Raw genomic sequence first — 9738 nt, 5'->3', positions numbered from 1 at the left:
TTTTTAACAAAAAAAAAAAAGAGAATGAGTACCTGGCTCTATGGGGCGCACCTGCTTTTTTTCAAGGAATATAGAGAGCTTTATTATTCAACTAAAGGCATCCTTTGCTCAAAAGATAAAACAAAAACTAAAGGCATCCATGGACACAGTCAACCTTAACCGGTATAAATTGGCCTGGGCTTTGGCTGGATTTGTACTGGGCAGTAGCACATTTTCTCACCGACCTCTAAAAAAAAATCTTACTGACAAGCCACTCCGTCACTCCACTCCCCTCACTCTGCTCACCCCATTCTCATCCGCTTCCATGGCCTCGCCCAGCCGCCACGGAGGCTGCTTCAATCTCTCATGACGCCTCGCTCCACATGCCCTTCCTTCCTTCCCTCCTCACTTCTCACCTTCACCGGTGCCGGTGGATCTCACCACGCACGTTCCCGGCTGTGCCAGAGTGGACACTTTAGCACTCGCTCCGCGGCTATATTGAGGAGATCAAATTGATGTATCGAGGGGGCAGGAGGTGGAGGACGGCACGCGGTGGCGGGGATGGATGGGCCGGCGATTGTGACGCTGCTGGGGATCCGGCGCCAACAGGCCGCGTCGCGGCTCGACGTTCCTGATGGCTGCCCACGGCACACAGGTCGCCACGCCCCCGTCGGGCTCCTAGACTGCCACAACGTCGGAATGGCCCCGCCTCCGTGTACGCCCCGTCCTCCTCCCACTCTGCTTGTTTGCTTTGTTTCAATTCTCATCGTCGTGCGCTTGTGGGTTCCAGCAGCAACTGCTGTAATTTGGACAGGAGCAAGTGCGCGGTGAGATGCACAGGGATGCCTGCATCGGCATGGCTAGCAGGAGGCCATGCTCAGGAGGGACCAGAGGTCTGCGCCACGACGCTGGTAGGTACGCCGCAAGGAGTGAATTAAGTGATCCACGGTTGTTCTCTGTTTTACACCCATAGCAAACTTTAGATTTGAGCATTGATCCAACTGTTTAGTAGTAAACCAGATCACTTAATATCCATTGTTCACTCTGAGTGAATCTCACATCAAAACACCCAGTTTGTAACTGTAGTGAAATACAAGGTGTCGGATAATTTGTTCAGGACTACGGTCTCTGATTTAGGTGTAGGAGAATTTCTTCAGAACTATGGGCCTCTGATTTAGGTATAGGATAATCTCTCTCCATGTTATGTTTATCATGTCCTTTGAAAATGCATGAATCTCTACTATCATGTTTGTCAGAACAAATTTAAGTCGTAGCTCAAAAACTTTCACACAGATTATTTTGATTAGGAACAAATGAATGATCAATACTTACTTATACGTCTTCCTATTATTACTTAATTAGGAGCATCATACTACCTACTCCCTCCGTTCCAAAATAGATGACTCCACTTTGTACAAACTTTAGTATAAAGTTGGGTCATCTATTTTGGAACGGAGGGAGTAGCTGTTAATTTGTAGACGCTTTTAACTGTTACTTGTGATTTTTCCTCTACTTGCAGTTGGTCCTGTTTTCCCATATCATCTGCTTTGTAGAGATAATCTCTCTTTGATTTTTCATTTGGCTTACTCATTAGTTCTCCTATTTGCTTCAGAATCTTCACCAAGGATTTCGGAGGCGATGCAGCAGTGGTGAAGGCGATGGTTGTGCCGGGTGCAGGCAGGTGCAGACGGGTACATTCCTTGACAGTCAATTTCTTTCGTCCCATCCGACTATCATGCAGTCCGTCAGGCTGGGAGTGATGTACTTTCCTTTTCTTTTTTCTCCTTTTTCTGTTTAAAATGCCCCTTTTTCTGTTGATGAGGTCCTGTTACGGTCAGATGTCGCGGTCTCTGATAGTTCATGTGGAACAATCTTTACTGAAATGAGTAGAAAGACAATTAAAACCAGTGAAGAGTATCTCCAGACATTAGACATTAAGAATTGCCCTTTTGGTTGTGTCGTGCGATTATACCTGGACTCCATTTGGGGAGTTGATCGATAGTGGAGATGCTGCTAAGATGGCATCGATTGGCATTTTTTGCATTGATCATTTCTTTTTCCTTGCTATGTTGGTATTGCTAGCAAGATTTACCCTTTCGCAGTGAGATCCATACGGGGTAAGGTCGTGTGAGGCTACAAATGTTACATCCATTTAATAACAGAGGAACAATCTTTACTGAAATGAGTAGAAAGACAATTGAAACCAGTGAAGAGTACCTCCAGACATTAGACATTAAGAATTGCCCTTTTGGTTGTGTCGTGCGATTATACTTGGACTCCATTTGGGGAGATGATCGATAGTGGAGATGCCGCTAAGATGGCACCGACTGGCATTTTTCGCATTGATCGTTTCTTTTTCCTTGCTATGTTGGTGTTGCTAGAAAGATTTACCCTTCCGCAGTGAGATCCATACGGGGTAAGGTCGTGTGAGGCTACAAATGTTACAACCATTTAATAACAGTAGAAAAACCTCATCAACTATATGTATGCTTATTGTGATAAATAATAAGAAAGTATGCTCGCAATTACCTGGCATTGGCACTGGAGTCATTCGGGAATGATGATCAACATTAGAGTTGTCACCAAGAGGGGCTCCGTTAGAGGCATCACCAAGAGGGGGGAAAACTCTCTGCTATTTCCTTTCCAGGCATATGGGACATCTGAAATGAATGAAATACGACGCCATTGTGAAGCCTTCTATATAACTTCTCAGAGAAATACCAAAACTATGGTACGTTTGATGTTGACCTGGAATTGCACTATGTAGAATATTGTTTTTACCTTTAGCAGTTACCTAGGTCTTATACAGATGATCAACTCAATGGGAAAAAGACCATACATCCGAGACTGATAATAGTGGGTGTTAGGGTTGTGCGTTTGCACCTCGAGTGCTATGTTTGCTGACCTGTGCCGTGGCAGTTAACCATTTTCCATCGGAGACGAACGAAAGTGCATAAAACCTGCCGCCCAAAGGTGAGAACTTGCGTGCGCTGACCTGTGCTGTGGAAGGAAGGACATCAGCGCCTCCCTCTCACTTCGTAGTTTCAGGTGCGTATCTTCAAGGATGCTCGCCGAGCACTGGAACACGCTGAAGCAGGGTTCGCCGCCCCGATTGATTGAATCGGGAATACTCGCCGTCGCCTTGGAGCCTTGACGATGATTGGTGTTGTATTTGGAATGATTGGATGATTCATATAAGGCATTAATTATTTTTAATTGAATAGATTGATTGTGGCCACGATTTGAATAGATATCTTAGGAAACTGGTGATGTGGAAGGAAATAGTGGATAGAGATCGATTGTGGTACGTGAGGGAAGTGGATCAGGCTTGCCTGCTCCCTCCCCGTGCTTCCATCCGTACTCCCACTTCATTCTACGGTTGTCTTTTTTCCTTTTTCCTTTCTAATGTAATCATCTCCCTCCTGATTTTAAGGGGGTGAGGCCGGGCCTTATTTTGTTCCAATCAAATCATGCCACGTATGCGGGAGCACGGATGAACACACACGCGGGGAGCAGGCAAGTCTCGTCCGAGGGAAGTGGGCTCACGATGGAAAATACAACGTGGCCATGTGAGTTGACGATGTTTTTTTCCTGCTTATTTGTCCACGATTTCTGCGGGCGGAGAAAAAATCGGTGGGGATGGTAAGGCATACGTGCGAGGTGGGATGCCTTCTATCGATGGGAGGGATGCGAACGAACGAAACGACGTACGGACTGCTCCTTTAGGAGTAGAGATACTGTGGAGCCTATGCTTACTTATTTTTATTTATCTTTAGAAGCCTATTATTGCTGGAATTAAAAGGATGAGCTAACAAATACAGCAGAGAACCCATGTACAGTTGGAAATTAAATTCGCGAGCACAGATCACGTGGCTGAGAGTGATCAGTGGGTCTGATTAATTATCGAATGTAGGCCATTTAAGCCGAGAAAACGAAAGCTGAAAGACGTCCTAATCCAAATAACGCAAACAAATATAGCTCATTCTAGCTACTACCTCCGTCTCAGTTTACAAGTCCTGCGCGTATACCTAGGTTGCCAATTTTCTCACCCTAAAATAAACTATATAACACAAAAATTATACCTTTTGAAAGTAGAAACTCCGTAGTTTATGTTGGTATATTTTTTGTAATATATGACTTGTATTAGGTTGGTCAAATCAACGACCTAGGGGTACGCGCACGCCCTGTAAACTGAGAGAGAGGTAGTAGATAACTAGCGCGATGCGGGGTCTTGTCTCTCTGACTAATGAGTTGTACGGGTCAATTTGTGGTTTGAAAACTACTAAGTTTTTTTTTCTTTCATCTCATAGAAAAATAAGTCTGTTTGCTTCCATAGTTAGTACTTATTCTGCTCTAAAACATAAGACGTTTTGGCAGTATAATTTAAACTATCAAAACGTCTTACAGAGGGAGTAGATGGAACTCACATATTGTAGGATCGATAATCTAATTGGGTCATTGCGCGCTATTGCGTAAACCAAGTTTTTTTTTAGAAAACAGGCATAAGAAGCGTCTCGTTTGAACTAATAAAGCCAACAAAAGACAAGATACAGCTGTGTTAAAGTCTTATAAACTAAGTAGGAGAATAAAAGTACAGATACAACTCGTGACTCATGGATGAGCGCTATCTAAACAACGGGGCGACGAACTCCAATTCAGGTGTTTCTATGGATGACGTGAAGCTACGTGATTTTGAGAAGGGTAACCGTCTCCGCTTGCTGTCGTTCGTCTTCCCTAGAGGGCGTCACGGCTAAAAAATAAAGACCATTTAGAAAAAGAGTTAGCAGGGTGGGACGGAATAGATCCTCCAGTGGCCAGCTTGTTTTGAGTAGTTCAAAGCGCCCAAGCTACAACAGTAACTGTTCTCTAAGCTAAACGATGATGTTGCCCATGGGAGTTGTTTAACAACTTAAGGATCTTGGTCATAGAGGTAGGGTTCCAACTAGGGTCAAAGCAGTTGCGCAGGCGGCTCAACGGGAATTTGGGGGTGGGGGGGGGGGGGGGGGGGGGGGCACATCGAAACAAGATGTGACTAGCGTCTTTCGGCATACCACACAAAGCACAACATCCATTAGATGGGCCGTTGAATTTTTTAAGGTTGATAGCAGAAGGTAGAAGGTAGACAATCCTAAGCCGCTTGCCAGAGGAGAGTCTGTACTGTAGGGGGCACTCAAGAAGCCCAAAATGCCCTGGCATACCGGATATTAGGCCCACGAACCAGCTTGGCATAGGTAGATTTGACTGAGAATTTAAGCGAGGATTCCAGCTCCAAGCTGATGGAATCTTGGTCCCCACCAAGGGAAACACATACTATGGGGGAATGCGAATTATCCAAGGCAATCTCTTCCATGACAATAAGCGATCTGATAAAGCCCATGTTAGTGATACCAGAAGCAAACACTTCACCGAAAAGAGCCTTAGGCTCGGCCGTAATGATGAACAGGGTAGAGAGTAAGGCATAGAGGGGCTTGTCCGAAATGTTCAGTGTGTTCGTAATAAAGGAATTTCTTTCAGTGATAGATGCATAGTGCATCAATTCATCAGTGTTCGAGCTTCTCGAGCCATGTCTTCGATAAACGCCATGTGAGTCCATATGTGTGGTGTTTTTTAGAGAGAAAGAACAGTTGCCGATCTTTATAGATACTACCATATCGGTTAACTTCATTCAAGAAAAGGTGGATAATACAATGCCAAGGTTCATAGGCAAACATGCCAAAGTGAAAAGCTAAAGAACACCCTGTCGTTGCATTTCCATTGCGACTAAGGATTTTTTTTTCCCTATTCGGGAGACGTAACATGATTGTCTTTCAAAGAAAAAATTGATCTTAACTGGAATACGGGGCCGCCAAACACCTATGAACTGGTTAGGACGTGCCCCTGCACAATCTTCGAATAAATGGACTTGACTGAGAATTTGCCAAAAGAATAATGGGGCCACAAGATCTGATCTAGAGTCTCCTAGATGGAAGAGAAAGAGCAGTGAGGTCTTGCCAGTTTGTCATATCTTCCGAATACGAAAACCGTCGTAGATCAAGGTCCCAAATTTTAGTCACGAGCTCTAAAATGGGGGCCTCTTGGTTGGGACAATATATTAACAGAACAGGGAAAGAACGACTAGGTGGCCACTCCCCTACCACCAATAAGAAAATCGAACTAAGTTCCCTAAGCCAACCTCAAACTTGATCAAGCCATGAAATTCCTCACAAAATTTCATCAAAGACTTCCAAAATTAAATGAGATCCTCCCCTAGAATTAGCATTGAGTGGCGCCATGTCAAGAAAATATTAGCTTTGAGAATCTTAAGCCAGACAAAATGTGGAGAATTGTGATGAATGTGCCACCACCACCACTTCATGATGAAGCAATTATTCATAATGGATGTGCTCATAATGCCCAAATCTCCATTGGTTTTGGGTCTACACATAATAATCCAATTAACTACCCTATATTTCTTCTTATTATCGACATTGTTCTAGTAGAAAGCACCACGATTTCTGTCAAAAACTGGCATGATTCCGTTCAGGGATCCGATAGAAACCCATGATGTAGGTAGGAAAGCTAGAGAGGCAAGAATTAATAATAATGACTTTTTCTCCACAGGAATTATGGTGTCGCGCCAACGAGCCACACTAGATCCAGCCATGAGCACAATAGGGAAAAAAAATTCGCCGCTATAAGTTCAAACAATGATAATAGAATCCCAAGATACTTGGTCGAGAAGGAGCCCAGCCTACAATTCACAAGGTTGGTGTTCTAGATGTTGACTTATATGTACTTAATTGTTTATTCTATTATTCCCTTATCCGTATGGAGTGCCCATTTTTATTCGGAGTGCTCAAACTTTACAGGGTTTCAAAATGAGTGTCAAAATTATGGAAAACATTGATTAATTTTTGTTTTGGCACATTTCTGGCACTTGATATTTTTATCATAAGTTATGCAAATTTTTCATCAATCCATACTTTTTATGTTTATTTTTATCGATGTGCTGATTGTACTATGTATAAATGATGCCATTAAACTACGTGATTTCTATTTGATTTCTTCTACACTTGTGCTACTTAAATGTTCTATAGTGTGGTTATACGTGTTTGTTCTAATTCTTGTTGATTTAGATTAAAGACGCAACAATGTAAAGACTATGTTATTTCTATTTCATTTCTAAACATTAACATAGGGAATAAACAAAGAATGGCCATGGTGTGGCAGCAACAGGCTAGGTGCCTGCCACAGGGTGCACCTTCATTGCAATGAAATCCAATAGATCTTCAGGAGGATTTTCTCGAGTGGTTGGTATGTTTTAATTTAACTTGTGTTGTGGCTGATGAGTTGCTCACGTTTATAAAGTTGCACCCCAAAATGACTATTTGCTGTTTTCTTTCAACAATGCGCAGTGCATTCCTTGTTGGGGAAGGGAGGACTTCATACATAGTGCAAAACTGCCTATAGAGGTGGAGGGCACATTTGAGATCGAGATGACCTTGTTAAAAAAAGGGCATACCCTTGGTCACTGACGAGTCACACCAAACGTACTTCAGTGTCCTAGTTGGATACAGATTGCAACAGAAATGAAGATGGAAGCTGGGAGCGCGTGCAGGTTATTTCGTGGCAAAGTAAATGATACCGACGACATCTATCTGTTGGAAAACGTAGCATGCAATTTCAAAAATTTCAACGCACACGCAAGATCTATCCATGAAGATGCATAGCTACGAGAGGGAAGAGTGTGTCTATGTACACTCGTAGACCGTTAAGCGGAAGCGTTTATCACGCAGTTGATGTAGTCGTACTCTTCGCGATCCGATGACGATCCAACCGATCTAGTGCCGAACGGACGGCACCTCCAAATTTAGCACACGTGCGGCTCGATGACGTCTCCTCCTTCTTGATCCAGCAAGTGGGGGAGGAGAAGTAGATGGGATCACAACCAAAATGACGGCATGGCGGTGATCGTGGTGGTGGAACACCGACAACGCTTCGCTAAGCGTCGCCGAGACGAGGCAGTGGAACTACGGAGTAACGGGAGAGAGAGGGGTGCCAAGGGCTTGGTGTGTCCTCTTGGGGTGCCCCCTCCCCACTATATATAGGTGGAGGGGCGTGTTAAACAACCCCTCCAATCCCTAGGGCGCAGCTAAGGGGAAGAGGACTTGGACTCCAAGTCCAATCCTATTCCTACTAGGACTCCTTCCTTTTTTGCCTTCCCTAGCCACATGGGCTTTTGAGCACTTGCTGCGCCTAGCCCAATAAGGCCAGGGCGCCTCCCTGCAGCCCGTGATAGCCCTTGGGTCGTGGTGGAACAACTTGTGGACTTCCGGACCCCTCTGGAATCCTATGGAACCTTCTAGAAGCTTCCTGGTACAATACCGAAAAAACTGCATCTTTTTACGGAACCCAAAATATGATTTTCCCATATATAAATCTTTACCTCCCGACCATTCCAAGACTCCTCGTGACGTCTGGGATCTCATCCGAGAGCCCAAACAACATTTAGCTACCACTCATCAAATATCCTAATACTACTCTAGCATCAACGAATGTTAAGCGTGCGACCCTGCGGGTTTGGGAATTATGTAGTCATGACCGAGACACTGCCCCAGTCAATAACCAATAGCGGAACATGGATGCCCGTATTGATTCCTACATATTGCACGAAGATCTTTTATCAGTTGAACCTTAATGACAACATACATTATTTCCTTTGTCATCGGTATGTTACTTGCCCGAGATTCGATCATTGGTATCTTCATACCTAGTTCAATCTCGTTACCGGCAAGTCTCTTTACTCATTCCGTAATGCTTCATCCCGCAACTAACTCATTAGTCACATTGCTTGCAAGGCTTATTATGACGTGCATTACCGAGAGGGCCCAGAGATACCTCTCCGATACTCGGACTGACAAATCCTAATCTCATTCTAGGACAACCCAACAAACACCTTCGGAGATACCTGTAGAGCATCTTTACAATCACCAAGTTACGTTGTGACGTTTGATAGCACACAAGGCATTCCTCCGGTATCCGGGAGTTGCATAATCTCATAGTCAAAGGAATATGTATATGACATGAAGAAAGCTATAGCAATAATACTGAACGATCATTATGCTAAGCTAACGGATGGGTCTTGTCCATCACATCATTCTCCCAATGATGTGATCTCGTTTATCAAATGGCAACACATGTCTATGGTTAGGAAACTTAACCATCTTTGATTAACGAGCTAGTCTAGTACATGCTTACTAGGGACATGGTGTTTTGTCTATGTATCCACACATGTATCAAGTTTCCGGTTAATACAATTCTAGCATGAATAATAAACATTTACCATGATATAAGGAAATATAAAATAACAACTTTATTATTGCCTCTAGGGCATATTTCCTTCAGTCTCCCACTTGCACTAGAGTCAATAATCTAGTTCACATTGCCATGTGATTTAACACCAATAGTTCACATCACCATGTGATTAACACCCATAGTTCACATTACCATGTGACCAACACCCAAAGGGTTTACTAGAGTCAGTAATTTAGTTCACATCATCATGTGATTAACACCCAAGGAGTACTAAGGTGTGATCATGTTTTGCTTGTGAGAGAAGTTTAGTCAAAGGGTCTGCCACATTCAGATCCGTATGTATTTTTTAAATTTCTATGTCTACAATGCTCTGCGTGGAGCTACTCTAGCTAATTTCTCCCACTTTCAATATGTATCTAGATTGAGACTCAGAGTCATCCAGATCGGTGTTAAAGCTTGCATCGA

At 43.6% G+C, this 9738-nt stretch overlaps 2 long non-coding RNA genes across 3 annotated transcripts; one reads left to right on the top strand and one right to left on the bottom strand.

Annotated features, from left to right (window-relative positions):
- The first annotated feature begins 211 nt into the window (after window positions 1-211).
- On the top strand, window positions 212-1886 carry LOC123111355 (uncharacterized). Of its 2 annotated transcripts, none has more exons than XR_006454409.1 (3): window positions 212-694; window positions 770-890; window positions 1592-1886. It is a non-coding gene; the product is annotated as an uncharacterized lncRNA (long non-coding RNA). The 2 variants fall into 2 exon arrangements; XR_006454410.1 differs by having other exon boundaries at window positions 770-894.
- LOC123111357 (uncharacterized) lies at window positions 1773-3254 on the bottom strand. Its single transcript, XR_006454411.1, has 4 exons — window positions 2509-3254; window positions 2197-2411; window positions 1952-2112; window positions 1773-1856 (listed from the first exon to the last, which is right to left on the bottom strand). It is a non-coding gene; the product is annotated as an uncharacterized lncRNA (long non-coding RNA).
- Window positions 3255-9738: the final 6484 nt, after the last annotated feature.

Source organism: Triticum aestivum, chromosome 5B, assembly GCF_018294505.1.
Source record: "Triticum aestivum cultivar Chinese Spring chromosome 5B, IWGSC CS RefSeq v2.1, whole genome shotgun sequence".
Taxonomy (NCBI): domain Eukaryota; kingdom Viridiplantae; phylum Streptophyta; class Magnoliopsida; order Poales; family Poaceae; genus Triticum; species Triticum aestivum.
The sequence above is the reverse complement of the archived record's forward strand: the minus strand, read 5'-3'. Positions and strand labels throughout refer to the sequence as shown.